Consider the following 6640-nt stretch of genomic DNA (forward strand, 5'->3'; position numbering starts at 1 on the left):
CTATAGTTTTGTCTTTTCCATGTCATATTGTTGGAATCATACAGCATGTAACATTTTCAGGCTGGGTTCTTTTCCTTTGCAATAGGCACTTAATGTTTCTCCATGTCTTTTTGTGGCTTGATAGCTCATTTCTATTTATCGCTGAATAACATTCCATTAGTGTGAATGTACCATTGTGTGTTTATCAATTCACCTATTAAAGGTCATCCTGATTGCTTCCAATTTGGGGCAATTATAAATGAAGCTGCTACCAAAACTCTACTATGCAGGTTTTTGTGTGGACATAAGTTTTCAACTCATTTGGGTAAATACCTAGGAGTGCAATTGCTGGATCATATGGTGAGATCATGTTTAGCTTTGTAAAAAACCTGCCAAATTATCTTCCAAAGTGGCTGTATTATTTTGCATTCCCACTAGCAATGAATGAGAGTTCCTGTTGCTCTACGCCCTAGCCAGCATTTGGTATTGTTAGTGCTCTGGATTTTAGCTATTTTAATAGGTGTGTAGTGGCATCTCACTTGTTTTAATTTGCATTTCCCTAATGGCATACGTTGCAGAGCATCTTTTCATATGCTTATGTGCCATCTGTGTATCTTCTTTGGTGAGATGTCTGTCCAGCACTTTTGCCCACTTTTTAATTGGATTATTTTCTTTAGATTGTAAGTTTTTACAGCCTTTTGGGAGAGTAATTTATCTATCTCTATTAAAATTTAAAATGCACATTGCCAATGATCCAGCAATTCCACTTCTCAGAACAGCCTGTGCATAAGCACAAGCCGTTTTAAGAAGAAACCGATCTTGTTCTCAAATTCATGTCCACCAAATACCAGGGAAGTCTTCATGATTAGAATAAGAGGCCCATGAGCTCAAGGCAGTAAGAGGGTCAAATCTCCAACCTGGAATCTCCATTTTTCCCTATGTGTTTGTTGGTTCCACTAGATTCACCACCTACACACTCCTCTCTAAGAACTCCAAATCACTAAGTAAAATCGAAGAAGTATTTCTCCACATATAGAGGAGGTGTGATGGGACCTGATTTTTTTGTCCTCCAGCATAGTCACCTCGGAAAACAAAACACTTATTCCATTGCTGGACCCAAGTCTAAACTCCAATTTGAGAGTGATTTCCAAGGCCAGGTCCTGAGCCATTTGGGGAAATCAGTCTTGTTATTTTATTGTCAGACCACATTTTGAGTCAAAAACAATATTACCCAGGATGATCACTCTTCTAACAGCCAAGATTCAGCTTCTAAGTAGCTTTGGACCTTCAAAGGATTTCAACTCTTCATCATCGGAGACATTGAATAGAATGTGCTGCAGTTTCTGAAGTTCCCCCTCCCCCCAAAAGAGGATGTTCAGACAAGCAGAAGTACGACCAGACTTCTACCTCATATACACAAAATCTGAGGACAAATGTCCCAAGAGAAAAGGGACATGAATGAGTGTGAAGCTGTCTCAGAGAATCTCTTAGGAGCACACATGCATGTGAGAAAATCAGAGGGAAGGAGAAGAAAGATTTGCTGTAGAAAACAGAAACAAAAGTTAAAAATAGTTCTACAGGGATAAACCAATTAGTCAAGGACCTCTTTCTCCTCAAATGACCCAGAGGTGTATATCCTGAGGAGGGGCAGGGTTGAGTCTATGGCAAGTCTGTGGATGCCCCCTGGTGGCCAAAAATATAATGACTTCAGTGGATGGGAAAGGGAGATTTCACCTCTCAGGATAGAATCTCTGAGGATGTTAAATTATGTAGAAAGGCAAAAGAGAAAGACCAGACACATCAGAAATGTCCCTGGCCAAACTTTTCAAGTAGGAAGCAAGGCAGGATATGCTGAGGAACGAGCAAAGAAAAACAGACTGCAGAGGAAGGAGTAATGCATCCCTGCTGGAGGATGGGGAAACCTGGCTACCTCCCCTGCTGGACCAATGGATGTAAGTCTAGACGCTATAAATCTATTACAAAGATAATAGAATAGATTAATTGAATTAGGGGTGATTAGTTTTTCTTCCTTAGAATTTCCTTTAATGTTATTATAATAATGGAATGAAAATAATGAAATTATACATTTAAAACAAAAAATAAAGGAACCCAAGAGATCATCTCTCTGGACTTCCCACCCAAGGAAGAATGCGGCACAGGTTGGCTCTTTGAAGAATTAACTGACTCTTGCTTTCTTAACCTCTCTCCCGTGTCATCCTGACTTCTCTTTACTCTTTTTCCTTCTTCCTTCCTTCCTTCCTCCCTTCCTCCCTCCCTCCTTCCCTCTTTCTTTCTTTCTTTTTCTTTCTTTCTTTTCTTCTTTCTTTCTTCCTTTCCTCTTGTTAAATATATTATACATAAAGAGCATAAAGAATAATGCTCATTAAATAAATAAAGGAAGGAACTGCAAAGCAACAAAAACCTTTTCTCATGAATCTTTGCCCTCCCTCTTTCAGGTATAGTCCTGGTTACTCCTCAGAATGAAAATCAAACAGAGCCAACTGGTTCTACAGTTTAAAATTGAAAATTCCATAATGAACACAAACTCCAGTTTGATAAGAACAAACAAATAAAGATCATGAGGACTGTTTATGAAAGAATATTTCAGAAAGAGTTAAAGAGCAAGAAAATATCCCTCTGAGTGTCCCTCTGCAACAGCCAGCTAACCCAAAAGCTTGACCTGGAGCTGGCTTGGAGGTATAATGTCCCCGAGCTTTACAGCCAAAATGTAAACATCTCCAAGATAGCAGAGGAGTGCAGTGTTCCTCCTACAGGTGCCAATCTGAGTGGAAGAGTGAGATTACACCACTTGATTTCACTTGACAAATATTTAATTGTTTGCTGAATTTAGACTAAAGCAGGAAGAAGACAGAAGTGAAAATAGTAACTAAACAGGTTCGTTTTTATGTATCTCAAAGGAGAGTATAAGCATTTGGAAAATAGTCATCTTAAGGAACCAATTATATACAATCTTTGACTAATTAAAATTAATATGAGTAAAAAAAGTATAATGCTCAAATGAACATTCCCCCTCCCCCATATTCCCTCCCCCAGCATAAAATATAGAATATCACCAGCACCGTGAAGCAACCTGGGTGCCCCTCCTTCCGTACTCCCAGAGGTAACCTGAATTTGGTAATTATTCTTCTCTTGATTTTCTTTAGTACCTATGCATGTGTGCTTCAACGATATATTGTTTAGTTTTGCATGATTTTGAACTTACCATAAATAAAATCATATGGTAAGTATTCTTTTTGCTTTTGTTTTTTTCACCCAAACATTACTTTTAAATCTTTTGTACCTACAGAAAATCACACATATCATAAATGTACAATCAGCATTAACATTTTATTTTGAATTTCACTGATATTAATACACACAGCTATAGTTCATTAATTTTTAATCTTTAAATATAATTTTTATGTAAGTTTCAAGTGTACATTATAATTCAACATCTGTATATACTACAAAGAGGTCGCTACAAAGCGGTCTATATAAACTACAAGTCTAGTTACCATCCATCACCATACAGTTGACCCCCTTTTCCCATTTCACCTACACCCAACCCAGTTCTTTTCTGTTAACCACTAATCTGATCTTTATATCTGTGTTTGTTGGTTTGCTCTTTTTTTTTTTATATTCCACATATGAGTCAAGTAATACAGTATTTGTCTTTCTCTGATTTATTTCACTTGGCATAATACTGTCAAGGTTCATCCTTATTGTCACAAATGGCAGGATTTCATTCTTTTTTATGGCTGAGTAGTGTTCCATTGTGTATATATACCACATCTTCTTTATCCATTCCTACATTGATGGACACTTAGGTTGTTTCCATATCTTGACTATTGTAAATAAAGCTGCAATGAACATTGGGGTGCAATATATCTTTTCAAATTAGTGTTTTTGTGTTCTTGGATAAATACCCAGAAGTGGAATAGCTGGGTCATATGGTGGTTCTATTCTTAATTTTTTTTGAGGAATCTCCATACTGTTTTCCATAGTGGCTGCACCAATTTATAGTCCCACCAACAGTGTATGAGTGTTCCCTTTTCTCCACATCTTCTCCAACGTTTGTTATTTCTTATCTTTTCGATAATATCCATTCTAACAGGTATGGGGTGCTATCTCACTGTGGTTTTGATTTGCACTTCCCTAATAATTAGTAATGTTGAACATCTTTTCATGTGCCTGTTGGCCATCTGTATGTCTTCTTTGGAAAAATGTCTGTTCAGATCCTCTGCCCATTTTTAATTGGGATGTTTGGGTTTTTTGTTGTTGAGATGTATGAGTTCTTTATATATTTTAGATATTAACCTTTATCAGATATATGATTTGCAAATATTTTCTCCCGTTCAGTAGGTTGCCTTTTTGTTTTGATGATGGTTTCCTTTGCCTTGCAGGAGCTTTTTAGTTTGATGTAGTCCTATGTGTTTACTTTTGCTTTGGTTTCCCTTGCCTTTGGAGTCAGATCCACAAAAACTTCACTAAGAGATGTTGGTGAGGTTACTGCCTATTTTTTCTTCTGAGAATTTTATGGTTTCAGGTCTTACATTCAAGTCTTTAATCCATTTTGAGTTAATTTTTGTGTATGGTGGAAGATAGGGGTCCAGTTTCATTCTTTTGCATGTGGCTGTACATTTTTCCCAACACCATTTATTGAAGAGACCATTCTTTCTCCATTGTGTTATTTGCTCCTTTGTCATAAATTAATTGTCCATATAAATGTAGGTTTCTTTCTGGTCTCTCAATTCTGTTCCATTGATCTGTGTGTTTGTTTTAGTGCTAGTACCATACTGTTTTTATTACTGTAGCTTTGTAGTATAGTTTAAAATCAGGGAGTGTGATACCTCCAGCTTCGTACTTCTTTCTCAAGATTGTTTGGCTACTCAGGATCTTTTGTGGTTCCATACAAATTTTAGAATTATTTGTTCTATTTCTGTGAAATATGCCATTGGAATTTTCATAGGATGCATTGAATCTTAAATATAATTTTTGATATAAAGAATATATGTAGCATAAGTTATAAATCATAATAATAAATTAAATATTCACTCATCACCCAACTCAAATATCACACATAACTTGTATCAATATATATGATTCTTCTCATCACATTCTCCTCTGTTCTAGACTCATTGAGTCCCTTCCAAATTCATATGTGGAAGCCCAATGTGACTGTATTTAGAGATAGGACCTATAAGGAGGTAATTAAAGTCAAATGAAGTCATAAGGATGGGGCTGTAATCCGATAGGACTGGTGTCCTTATAAGAAGAGGAGGAGAGGGAATTCCCTGGCAGTCCAGTGGTTAGGACTCTGTGCTTTCACTTCTGTGGGCCCAGGTGTTAAGATCCCGCAAGCCTCTCAGCCAAAAACAAGGGTGGGGCGGGGGAGAGACCAGGGCCCTCTCTTGGCTCACAGGCACTGAGGAAAGGACATAGCAAGAGGACATGTGAGGACATAGCAAGAAAGCAGGAAGAGAGTTCTTGCCAGAAAACCAAATCAGCCACTACCTTGATTTTGGACTTCCTGCCTCTAGAACTGTGAGAAAATAAATGTCTGTTGTTTAAGCCACAGTCTGTGGCATTTTGTTATGGCAGCCTGAGCTGACTAATACACCTTCCCTCCTGCTCAAGATGTAGCCATTATTCTAAATGCCTTAGCTTTTCCTTTTCATATAAAAAGCATGTAGTGTTTCCCTATGTATATATATTTTTGCTTGTTTTTGAGATTTACAAAATTGTATCATAGAGTAGATAGTCTCCAGGGATCTTTTTTTACCCAACATTATGTGTTAAGATTCATGCATGTTGCTGCATGCAGCTTCAGTTTATTTTCATATGTTGATCATAACACATATGATCTATTCTCCTGTAGGTGGATACAGAGGTGATTTTTAATGTTTATTTTTTAATGATTTCTAGTGTTGCTTTTATGAACAGAGCTGCTCTCAACATTCTGTACCTGTCTCCCACTGAGCAGAAGTTTCTCTGGGGTGTAGCCAAAGAGGGGAACTGCTGAGAAGTAGGGTATATAAATCTTCACCTTTATGGAGTGATGCCAAATAGTTATCTAAAGTGATCAAGCCAACTTTTACTCCCACTTGCAGTGAACATTTATCATCCACAATTTCTCCAACTATTACTATTGAGTCAAGAGTTCTTAATTTTTGTTTTCCCGGTTTCGACTGTGGTCTTAATTTGCATTTCCCTGGTTACTAATGAGTTTGTGCACATTGTCATAAATTTATTTGCCATTTGTGTTTCCTCTGCAAAATGTATGTTCTTGTCTTTTCCCCATTTTTCATATCAGTAGTTAATATTTTTCTGATTGACTTCCTTATATTTTCCATATAATATTTATTTGGTGTTTATATGTGTTACAATGATTTTCTCCCAATTTGTGACTTGACTTTTCACTTTCTTTATGGCATCTTTTGAAGATCAGAAGTGCTTACTAATATAGTAGAATTTTTCAATCTTTTCCTAGTGCTTGTTTAAGAAATTATTCCTTACCCCATGCATAGAAACAAAGGTACTATCCTCCATTGCCTCCTAAAATTTTATACTTTTTCTCTCTTTAAGATTTGAGTGTATCCGGAGTAGATTTGTGTGTATGGTGTGATGAAGGAATATGATTTAATTTTCTTCCATATGGATA

The sequence above is a fragment of the Balaenoptera borealis genome (genome assembly GCF_965194805.1).
Source record: "Balaenoptera borealis genome assembly, chromosome: 12".
NCBI classification, from domain to species: Eukaryota; Metazoa; Chordata; class Mammalia; order Artiodactyla; family Balaenopteridae; genus Balaenoptera; species Balaenoptera borealis.